This window comes from Acanthaster planci, linkage group LG08, assembly GCF_054643075.1.
Source record: "Acanthaster planci isolate LZ-2023a linkage group LG08, COTS_SCS, whole genome shotgun sequence".
Lineage (NCBI taxonomy): Eukaryota > Metazoa > Echinodermata > Asteroidea > Valvatida > Acanthasteridae > Acanthaster > Acanthaster planci.
Genome location: NC_141784.1, coordinates 11,812,233 through 11,824,626, shown reverse-complemented (window position 1 = coordinate 11,824,626; position 12,394 = coordinate 11,812,233). Strand labels below are relative to the sequence as shown.

The window sequence follows — 12,394 nt, the reverse complement described above, 5'->3', positions numbered from 1 at the left end:
TTTCCCTATTTCTGAGACCACGTGAGGTCGCTCTTCACCTTGATTTTGCAATGTATGCAGGTACGTACGTACGCAGGTCACGGCGGACGTGTACTTTATGATAAAATCTGGACTCGCAATGCCCTTAATCAGCTTATAGAGATCATTGAATCCACTCGCGGCCATTTTACCGAGCTGAATACAAAGTTTTCCTGGCAATGACCGCCTTTGTTCTTCCTGAAGTCAATAGAAAGGAGCCAACCCACGCATTTGTATTCGGCTCGGTAAAATGGCCGCTGGTTGACTTCTTCTTCATACAATTACCGTAAAGGCATTGCAAGTCCAGGTTTTTATGTACGTCCGTGACGCAGGTACAGTACTAGTCTGGTTCCCTGTCCAAAGATTCCCCGACGACTCTTGACAAAAATCTTAGGTCAGGTATCGACTACAGTTAAAAATAGAGCATGACATAACGTGTCAAGGGTCAATCCACAGCTGATGATGATGTCTTCGCTGCATCAGATCATCTTGTCGACGCCATCAATAGCAGCATTTCAAATATAAGGCTCTTGCCAAAGCCTGTAGGTAATACTGCAAGTGTATCGCCACTTCGTGCATGTTTGAAGCACAAGGCCTGCATTGGTTTTAAGTAAGTGTAGGCCACAGCTCGCCTAGCGTTAATTGTAGCCAAGGCGAACTTTGACTTTAATGAGAAATCTGGGAAAACTCCACGTTGTACACCCAACATTGTCTATAAATGGGATGGAACAAGCACATACCGAAAGTCGTTAAATAACTGAGTCGCACGCCGTTAGCGGCATAAGCCATCGAATGACAACGAATAAGCAACGAATGACGAACGCCAAATTGACCAGGGCTGAGTCATACCTAGCCTAACGTGCTTCTGGAAATCTGTACCTTGCATGTATCATACAGGAAAGACCAATGGATATATACATCCTTGGGCGCCGGAACTGGAAGGGGCTGGGGGCACCCCCCCCCTACACACACACAACCACACTTTTTTGAGACGCGAAAAAAATATAAGCACGACATTTACACTGCACCTTTTCTAAGTTTGTTCAGAAAAGGCTAGTTTTTGAAACGTTTGGAAAGGCACAGTTTATACGCAAACTTTGCCTGATTTGTCTTGATCATCCGCCATCTTTTCTGGTCTTGGGGTGCAGATTCCCAATTCAAGGAAAATTCTCCGCCAGGCGGAGGCGCACAAAAAGTACCCCCACATATTCTTTTGAAAAGAGGGGTCTGTCTGGGCCAAGAAATGGTGGGATTGTGTCAGTATGGCCTGGGATCATCTCTGTAGATTCAGGGGCACCCATCTGGGGGCAAAGCAGACAAAAATGTGATTGAAAATTTGTCAGAAGATCCCGCGGAAGGTGAGGGATGTCATTTGAAAAATGGCCGCTGAGAAGACTTGGGAACATTGACTTTTTGGGGTGGGTTTGTTTTGGGCGGATAATTAAAAAATTCATCGGTTAACCTACTAAAAATTGAAAAATGTATGAAATCTGAAGGACCAAACAACACATTGTTTTTTGTTCGAGAGGCCTCAGGGACTTCAGTTGCCTGCCATGAGGCTCCAAACTTGGTTGATTTTACACTATTTTCAATGGAGCTTGAATTGGTTCAGTGCACTCTTGGACGTCCCGTCAAATTACGTGATGTTCTTGTGTATGTTGTAAATCCATAATGCGTTTGAGCGGCTACTCCTGACAGCTTGATAGGATGCGTGCGCATTATATTTAGACTCAGTACATGCACATGTATACACGTACTCCCCGCATGCCCCCTTGGACAACAGGAGTATCTCACTCGACTGGTAGCCCTGGTAGGTGGTTGCGCCGCTACGCGCGCTAGGGGTGTGTGTTCTTAAAATTCTTGTAATTATTTCACTTTGTAAATGCAAGCAGATTTGGGGCCAAATAACAGAAGCAAGTGGCCCTCGAGCGGGCCCCAAACCCCACGCCGCGGCTTCGCAAAAATTGGTCACCTAGGGATGGAAAGCACTCGTGCCCCCACTTTTTTTATACCATAAGATGGGCCTGACGTGCAGATTAGCCGGTATAGGCTCTAGTCATGATGATCTTTAACCTGCTTGTTGTTTATCGTAGGGGTTCGAGTTTGTAGCTCTATGGTTCGAGCTAGGCTCGTGGATATTCGTGGATATGTGAACAGATGTATGCTAAGTGCTAATGAGCTGCTTACTTTTTTTTAAACAAAAACCTATCATCTTTCCCTCAACGTGTTACAGCAAACAGCGCCTGACATATAGCTCTGAGAATGTCTTACAGCTTTTAGGGACTATTGTGAAGTCAGAAACTTGCCATCATTATATCGATGATTGCTAAAGTAGTAGGACAACTCTTCATTCTCGAGTTGTAACAAAGTATGTCTTCAAGTGACTGCATGGTGTGCAAGTTCAGTGCCCCCTTTCTTGTTTGGGTAGCAGGGGTATAGCTCTTGCTACCCTCAGGAGGTTATTATCTGGCACGAAATGGAACAGAGGGGTACCCCCAAACAGTCCAATCCTTATACACACTCTAGCCTATTGTTACTTAACACCCTCCCCCTCCCATGTCTGAAAAGAATTCCTGAGATACCAGTATAACAATGACTACCACAAAGGCGCGGGGGTTGGGTTCTCTCTGTCCCATAGTTTGCATCAAATGTAGGAGGTGATTGGCCCTGCTCGTGCGAGATCGTGTTTGCACAGTGTCCTGTTCATTGTTGTCTGCGTCGCACAGTTCATGCTTGTATGTGCTTGTTCAGTCAGTCATCCTTGGAAATGTTTGTTGTGATATGTCACTAATGTCCGTTTTTTAGTCTTTGAGTTTGTATACAGGTCCAAAATGAATGTGCGATTGCCTGGCTGACTGGATGTGCGGCTGACTCGATGTCCGACTGCCCGATGTGCAGGTTGAGTAGTTTTTCCTTGTTGTTCAGGTAGCAGGGGTGGCTCTTTACCCTCAGAATTTGATCGACCCTGCCCGTGCGAGATCACGTCTGTCCTTTTGCCTGTATATTCGGCGTTTTGTGACTCGTTCGTGTATGTGCATGTTTTGTTCTGTCATTTCAACAAAAATGTTGTTTCCGCAGTCACTAACTCTTGTTTTAGTGTTTGTGTTCGCATGCAGATACTGACTGGATGTGTGACTGCCTGGCTAACTGAATGTGGGACTGTGTGGCTGATTGGGTGTGTGGATGCCTGGCTGACTGGATGTATGACTGCCCGTTTCTTCATTGCGGATTCATAAAATTTAGGATAGAACATTTTTATCAGCAGCCCCAGAATTATGAAATACATTAGTAATTACATGTAGACACCCCAAAGTTCGTCCGTGTTCCTATAAAGAAAAGAACTTCGCTTTTAAGTTCTTTAATTGGTCATATTTGCACTGATTCCTATTTTTACTGTTGTGTAGTGCATGGTTTATATTGCAATGCTAATCACACAATACAATTGTTTAATATATATTTCAATGTGAGCAATAGGAACGAGAAAAATGCTGTCTGACAGAACAGCCAGGAGTTATCAACTAAATTTGTAATATTTTTACAGCGTACCATCTTGTTTATAGGTGTTCCTTCAATACTATTCTTTACGAGCTGGCTCTAATTATTTGTAAAAGTTGGCAAAATAAAAATAAATAACAGATTTTTTTTCTCCTCCGGCTTCATCTACGTATTATGCATGAGTAAGATCGCATACACGAACGTGTACATACAACTTACTTTGTTATACCACTGTCATAGATAGTGAATATTCATCGGTTGCGAACTGACCACGTGATATGTTACAAGCGTGCAAGTATCATTCACGCGTCGCGCGCACGGGCGGTGTTGCCGGGCCACAAAAAATGATGGATCACGGTGATCTTTGTGTCATGCAATTTAGGTGCTACTTTACTCGTGGAACACAAGTGTGCTCTGATGACTGCTTCTGCTGCGATTGTCCATGTTGTTTACATAAAACGCTCATGCCATTGTATCTTCTCGTCTGCTCTTCAATCTTGTCAGTACCTTTCAACGGATCATGTTGTAAAAAATGTCTTGAACTTCAACCACTCGACAAAACCCCAAATATTGGTTAATGGATTACAGGTTTCTCTGTTAAACAATAAGTCTTAGATTTCTCCTCCTACAAAAAAATTAAAAATCGGTCAACAAAGGACATCACAATCAATAATCTTCCTTGAAATTTATATCTTCTTTACCGTTCATCTGTTTCAATTTGTCAAAATGTTTTAATTTATCTTGCAATGAAATATGCGTATACATGTATTACAGATATAAGAGCGTTCCGGTGAAATCTTTGACCATGGTATAACAAAACAATTGTTGCCTGCAATGACGGGGTCCATGGGTTTTGTACACGGGGGGGGGGGGGAATGGCACTCGAGGCGAAGCCGAGGGTGTCGTGTTCTAAATACATTTTGAGAGAGGAAAAATATCGTGAGGTCCCAAACTGAACGATACTAATTATCTTCTTAGACTGTTCTGCACTATGTGCATTGTGGCTCGATGCTGAAGAAATAAAAATGTTACTTGGACCATCCTGGTTACAGGGGCCAAACCACATCGCTTTTAAATATTGGTACAAGCTTATAACAATGAAAAAAATTGTCCCAAACCCACAAATCAACCAACTCGCGATGATGAACATTAATGAGCTGATCCGAGTCAGCTTCGTTAACTCCAAATAGCGCCCTCAATAAACTCAATCATTTGTGTTCATGCAGTTTAGCATATAAAAATCTGGCCCGCCCCCTTTCGACGGAAAATGACAGGACACGTCATTTTCATCGGCGGATCAATCGATAAGTGAGGGGGGTAGATGTCTAAAAGTGAAGAATACCACTTTATCTTTTAATCTTTTGATTTATTAAAAGAATGCATGAAATCATGCGTTCAAGAATTTTATTGGATTTCTTTATTAAGGCAATGTGATTTGATGAGGGAAGCGCTGACTGATTTAATGAGTTAAAAAGCCGTTAATTGCACTGCGGTTCCAACCAGACTGAAAGTGGGCCTAGGCACAGAATTCCCTACCAATGACAACATACATTGTATGTGTATTGAAGTGTTTAACAGAATACACTGTTTTCAAAAAGTATGCCTGGTAAACTTAAGAAAGTGGTTACTTTTGGCATGGTGTACTTAGATCATGGCCCCTGTTAAATGGAATAGGCCAAAACTCTATTTTTAGAGCGGGGGGGCCTTTGTTAGACAGATACCCTTACTATACACATTTTCATCCTTAAAACTAGAAAGTGGGAACCTGACCTACTGGTTATACAGGTGCACACAAATCGCTACCATTGACATGTACATGTACGTACGGTCGAGGGATTTCGGATGTCTAAATGTTGGACCGTGGACGTGTACGAGAGATGGTTTCAAAAAAAAGGTCATGATGACTGTTTTTTCCTTCGTGACTTTGAAATGGAACTCACACACATGCACCTGCCGTATATTTGATCATTCGGTGACATTTTCCAGACTTACTCTTCTCTGAATTCCAAAGGATTTATCAAATTTTTGGCTCAAAGTTAGAGTGGACAAGAGTCAGTCTGGCAGCGTTTGTTGACCACGGCCTGACCCCAAACCCAGTGACAGCGAGTGTGTCGTTTGGTCCAGACCGTAGTTGGCTGCATGTAGACAGTGAATTGGCCAGGTGAGTCGCTCATTCACGATATGTACATGAAGGTTAGGCCACGATTGGTTAGTTCGTGCACAGCCTTGAAAATTGTTTTAAATAGTGTCAACTGTAAATAAAATCCATTTTGTATGTCCAATATTTGATTCGGCCTAGGCCCCTAGCATTGCCTAGGACTTTTTTTTAATGTCATGAATGTGCAGGATTTTAACAAGGCTGCTCGGAATGAAACAAATTTTCTTATTTTCAAGTTCTGAGAATAAGTTTTTCGGGGTTGTTTGGAAAACGCCGTGGCTGTTGTTACGGCAGATGTACCGCTTCTCCCATTTTCTATCATTAAGGCACTGCAACTGCGCAAGTGCGCCAACTGAAATGCAGAATTCGGACTTTATTTCCCTTTAAAAAAATCCTCCAATGAGAAAGGACAAAAAGATTCCTGCTCAGGCCAAAACAATTAGAAACCAACATACAAAAAAAAAACAATTATGGTCGCCCCATCTCCACCTCGCCCCATCCCCACTTCGCCCCATTTCCACTTCGTCCCATTTCTACTTTGCCGTTCATGCTCGAGTGTGTTACAAGCCTCTTCAAAAAATGGTCAACGGGAGTTCCACAAATAACATCTAGATATTATTGAGAACTCTACAGCATTGAATTAATGTTGACTACATTGTCCATCATGGTGAATTAATACATATATGGTTGGACTAGCATCAGGGTTATTTCTCATCACGTACATATAGTGTACATGTACGGTCACCGCGGCATGAATAGACTGGTTGCCACACTCCATCACGCATTCTCTTACACGGGTGCTGCGCGGCGGGAACCAGTGCTTTGCTCACGTGTTTTTACCACAGCGACAAGGATATACGAAGAAACTGTTATATTTCTAAACTTGCCAATTAAAATTTTAGAGTCGCGCCAAAAAATTAGGGTCTGGCTGTCGGGAAATCGGAAGCATTGTTTTGGCCTCTGAAAGTACTCAAACGTCGATGTTTTTACTTGTGGCATCTACATGTAGGCCTATGGCTCTGTTACTGAAGAACAGAATGAATGATAATCAATGGGGCGAAGTGGAAATGGGGCGAAGTGACCGACACCCGGGAAAATTAGTGCTGTCCGTAATGGAACTCTTACCATATACCTTACAAATGTAAGGTACATACATGTGAAAGTAATGTTAGCCCTAACCTGCATGTACACGTACATGTACATGTACTGGCGTACATAACCCATTCCATAAAGTGTTCCGCATGAAGGAAAGGGCAAAGATCTTCAGGGATGAAGGGGGCTGGGGAGGAAGGGACAAAGCACAAATCCATCCCTGCCTCAGCTAATTGACAAACTATGGTATCAACCATTGATGGGGCTCAATTCTAAACAAGTTGTTGATTTTGATCTCTTTTCCTCATTTCCTCTTTAACTTTTTCCTTTCTACCTTTTTATGTTGTTCCGTTTTGTTGTTTTTTTTGGGGGGGGGAGAACAAGTGCCCTTCCTTTGTCCTCTCCTTCCCACAGTGCTGACACAAATACATGTACTCCTAACTAGACAAAATTGGAGAAGCTGGAATGACAAAGTTCAAAATAATAATTTTGACAATCTTTTCGATGCTGTAAATGTGGAGCTTGTCCGTATTTCTGATTGAATCAATTATTTAATTCAAAGTAAATACACGTACATGTAAGTTATCCTGAAAAACTTTCTGCCATTTGGAAGAGGAAGAATAAGTAATCTTCCTGGTACTGTTATGACTTTTTTCCTTATTTGTAATTTTTTTCCAAATGCTTAAATATTTTCCCTGCTTAAGTGTTTCCTAGAACATGTTGTCACATTCTGATAGCTAATTCACCACTGCAAGGGAAACTTGGTGATATCCGTATACAGACCTCTTAACCAGTATATTATAGTACATGCATTTGTTAATGTGTGACTGAGACAAATATTACAGCTTGCATTAAATATAATATGATTCTTTCAGAATGCTATAAATCTTGTTGAAATTAAAATTTGTTTTCATGTATAGTTTATCTAACTAAGAGATGATTGAATTCATATTTACATGTATCATATTACCTTGTACCCGCCGTGTACCGGTACATGTACAAGGTACCGGTATTAATGATAATTTGGAAAAAATACCCTATCCAGTCTGTACCGTATATTATGTACTGCAGAATACAATTCTGCATACTCAGAATGGTTGTTTCACTGTAAACTTTTATTGCTTGTTATGTGACTATGGTAAAAACAAGCTTACGATCAATGCACTTGTATACATTTGATCGACTCCTGTACTATTTACTATGTACACTGTACATGTAGAGGTTGCACTGTAAAGGACTAGTGCAGAGATCTTTCGTCAGGGCCAATTACAGATTGTGTGGCACATAAAATTCCCAGAGACCAAGGTGCATGCTTCATGTACATGTGATACTCCTGCACATTGCACAGGAATGTTGCAGTAATTATGGTCACAAATTGGCAAGTGAAAGGTGGGAGGATATGGGTTGCTCTGGATGTGGATGGACAAGTGTAAAGACTGCATTGTAAATGGCAGATGGCTGTCACAGTTTTGAACAGCACAGAACAGGACTTGGTAATTGTCATGATTGTTACATGTATGTACCAGAACAACATGTGTACACCTACATGTACATATGGCAGGTTCCTCAAAATATGGACCATTAGATAATGTTCAACTTTGGGGGTTCATTTTTCCTGAAGTGAACAGCAGTGAATTAATTTCCAATGTTTGATGTAATGAGGGAAGTCATGGCCGATATTATATCTAGAACAATGATGACCATGTCAACCTTTCAACTTAATTGGAGTTAATTAAAGTCTCGAACGTTAGCAATTTTGAGGGACATGAACTCCCTGTTAAAATCCAGGCCAATAGAATTTACTGAGGAGTGATAATCCCTGCGGTTATTTTACACAGATTTATATGTGGTGAAAGGTGATAATATTTACACATATTAAAACCATAATCATGAAATTAAAAAGTACCTCTCACAATTAATCGGGTCCCAAAGTTGGCAGTCGCGAATGTCATTTAATTCTGTCATTAGTGTAAAAAGAAATTGACTGCCAAAAAAGCGAGTAAAATCCATATATCGATGTACAACACAAGCTTTAAAAGAAAGTGCAAAAAGCACCGTCAAATCATCATCCTTTTACGACTGGACCGATCACTTTTTCTTCAAGTGTGTTCCCGAAAACCGCAGTCCAAAATACCGATCGTGGTGATTTTGCAGCTTCCATCAATCTCTCGCGGTGACGTTAGAGAAACATTTCGCTGCATCGTGGCCTGTTTGACCTTTGACATCAACCCAGATAGTGCGCCCCCTTTTTTATTCGATATTCATGAGCCCTTCACGGAATGGTGAAGCTCCGCAATTTTTCTCTTCAGAAGAATTTTTCTCAAAAGAAAATCCGCCATTCTGAATAATGCTCGCAAAAAAAATGACGTTCGAGACATGAAATACGATTCATGATGAAAATCTAATGCTCAGAGTTGTTAATTTTAATTTCATTTTCAGCGGAATTATCTCCAAAATAACCGGCAAAATGAAAATCGCGCATGGAACTTTCGAGAATTACATGTGACAGCATTTTTGGCGTTCTCGAACATCTTGCATTTTCTGTCAAAAATTCTTGAACGTCATCAAAATTCTGTCAAATAAGACGTTCGCAACGAACATATTGTACTCATTATAAATTTTTGATGCAGCCAAACTTAAAGATAATATTTGGTGGTCGAAAGATACAAGACCTGGCAAAGATGTTGGTATAGTGAGAGTGATTCTAAACGGTAAGAGAATGAAGAGAGCCAAACTTTTCTCATCATTTTCCGTCAATTTTGTGCTCTTTTTTTCGTGGCTTTTTCGTGGCTTTAAAATATGTCAGTCGAAAAATATACTGAATTCTCCTTGTTAAGAGAAGTTTATACTTTAATTATTATACTTTAATATTTCTTATGTGATGATTTCTTGCAAATTTATTATTCATTGGTTGAGCCAAAGGTCGCAGTTTTACACTGAAGCTACAGTGTATAGATGGTTAATTTGGTTTTTTGGGAAGAATTCCATATACGAAGTTCACTGTAATATTGCGTAATTACTACAAAAGTATCCTTACTTTGATCGCTGAATGAAGACGATTCCAATAGGCATTGAAGAGCTGAACATCATAGGACAGAAATGTGGAGTTTTGGGCACACTTTTGGAGCTACACATGGACCAGGTTTACATCGACAGGCGGCCATCTTTGCTTCTGAAGAACATGGCGAATGCGCACGACGTGTGCGCATGAACCGGATCATATCCGGAAAGAACCATTATGTAACAGGGGTTGGGCTGCCACAAGCATTGAGGTAATTTTATGCATGAATCCGCAACACGAGGAGTGCAGAGGGCCGTCATCTGTCTGGATGGATCTACACAGTTCACGAAATGCTGCGCAATGTGCCCTACTGTACTTGTACATGTACAATTTTTACTTGGGGGAAAATAGTGCGTGTTTTGCGACAATTTTTAAGTTGGACAATTTGTTTAGAAGGAAAAAAGGGGCAAATTTCTATATTTATACAGAGGGAAGGGGAAAAGGGAGCTGAAACCTGTCTTTAGATTATTGTGTGGCTATCTGCGCTCTAAAATGTGAGGGGAGGCTTGTACAGGAGAAGAACATCCTTAAGGATTTGATTGAAGTGGTCTACTCCTGCATGTCGGCAGCGCCACATGTATTCGGCCAGGTAGAACCCAAACTGGTCGCTTCCACTGGTGTGGATAGTCACCTCTCTCACCAATTGCGCGTAAGACTTCAATTCTCGCTCATAGTGCATGTATTGCTAATGGATGAAGCAAGACTCCACCTAGCCTGAGTTCTTATACAGCATTGGACTGAAATTCCTTCTTTCGTACGGCCGACTGCATTTCTACTTGTTCTTTCTCTCTTGGTTTACATAATACGACGGAGATAACTCACGTCATACAGTCAATTGTGCTCAGACATGTACCTTACCTAGTTGATTTCCTTTGGCACAACCTACTTATATTAACAACGGATAGCCACATTTATTTATATTTAAATATTCTAATTTATACAAATATTCGTGAATAATTACATATTCAGTTTCATAAATATTTAATTTTTTTTAAATATTCATCTTGACCTCATCGTGACCTCTCCTTAATTCAACCGTAACATTATATGAAACATATCGACTTCCTCCGGCAACAAGCGCTCGTGTGGCGTGGTCAGTTAGACTGCTGTATTTCTATACCTAACAGTTCTCTTCATTGCAGGTTCGATTCCCCTTTACGACACAATTTGGATTAAATGTGTATACTAACTGTAATAATCCTTGTACTAATGACAGGAAAACTGTGGAGAAATAAAAGGACGGGATAGTGAAGGAAAAAGGAAACGGTAGAGGATATAGTAGGGGAAAAAAAACGGCAAAAGGACTCACTTTTTTGCCGTTTTATTGCGTGGGGCCCCTTCTTTTTAAACCTGTCCCCCTAAGTTACTGAACCCCCTTTCACATCTCTATCCCCCAAAAATAAATGTCGCCCCTTTTTAAATCTGTCCTGGAGCAAAAATTTCTCCTAAAAAGTGAACTTCGTATATGGAATTCTTTCCGGTTTTTGTTTTTTTTTCATATTTAATCAACATTTCCATACGTTATTATTTTTTATTTCTGGTAGTGACACCAATGATTCCTCAAAAGCGCCCCAGGCACTGTAGCTCACAAGCCTGAACAAACCTGTAGAGAGGAGACAATGAGAGGCAGTTACAGTTTTAGAGGTGGGAGGAAACCCCCAGAGGAATATTCTGGGTAAAACCCACAGAATCAGGTAGGGACTAAAAACCCAATCCACATGTGGACCGGGCCAGGATTTGAACCCGGACAGCAGAGGTGAAAGGGGAGGAAAGAACCACAACACCAACCCGACTCCCCGTTGTGAATTGAAATATATGCATGCTCGTGTACTGGTATACTTTGTACAATGTACTGTACATGTATGTACATGTACTTGTAGCTTCCAAAGAATTTCTCTCCACAGAGTAGTCTGCAAGCTGCTTCATCATATTGTAATTTCAACATTTTCAGTCAAGGGACATTCAAGATGTGTTCCAATCTCATGAATTTTAGAAATGGAACTTATTTTTAAGACCTTGGCCCCTGCTGAGATTGACGTGGCCCACTCTTGTGATACCGGTACATGTAGGGCAGTTAATATTAGGCCTACACAGTCTGGTGATTTTGTCAATTAAAATAAAGCATGGGACACTCATACAGTACAGCCCAATACCATCATTGGCGTAAGAAAGGGCTTGGTGGATAAAATTGATGGGCAATGCGCTATACATGTACTACTGGTGCTGGCACTTATGGTGTACATGTACAATGTACATGTACATATGGTATATCGGTACTGTTGTTTAGTAGTTTCTACAGTGAAGGTTTTTGTTTAGTTTTGAGCTCTTTTTATTGTTTTATTATTATTATTTTTTTTACAACAAAAACTGTGCCAAACTTTGGATCACTATCAAAAGCGTTAGCGTCCCTGAGCCTTTGCGAGTCAGATTGGAAAAAGTAACATGTTCATGTAAAATGTGCTTGCAGTACATGTACATGTACCGGTACGGTACATGTACACATGTACGTGTAGGCCTATATTTTTATATGCAAAACAAACAAGAAGCAAAACATCTCCATTTTGCCCCAT

General features: G+C 40.8%; 1 protein-coding gene across 1 annotated transcript in view; it reads left to right on the top strand.

Moving 5' to 3' along the window:
• The first annotated feature begins 5,225 nt into the window (after nucleotides 1-5,225).
• Nucleotides 5,226-12,394, top strand: part of LOC110984184 (uncharacterized) — a 71,317-nt gene continuing 64,148 nt past the window's right edge. The window contains exon 1 of the mRNA XM_022244088.2: nucleotides 5,226-5,674. The gene's annotated coding sequence lies outside the window, so the exon portion shown is untranslated. The remainder of the gene's footprint in view (nucleotides 5,675-12,394) is intronic.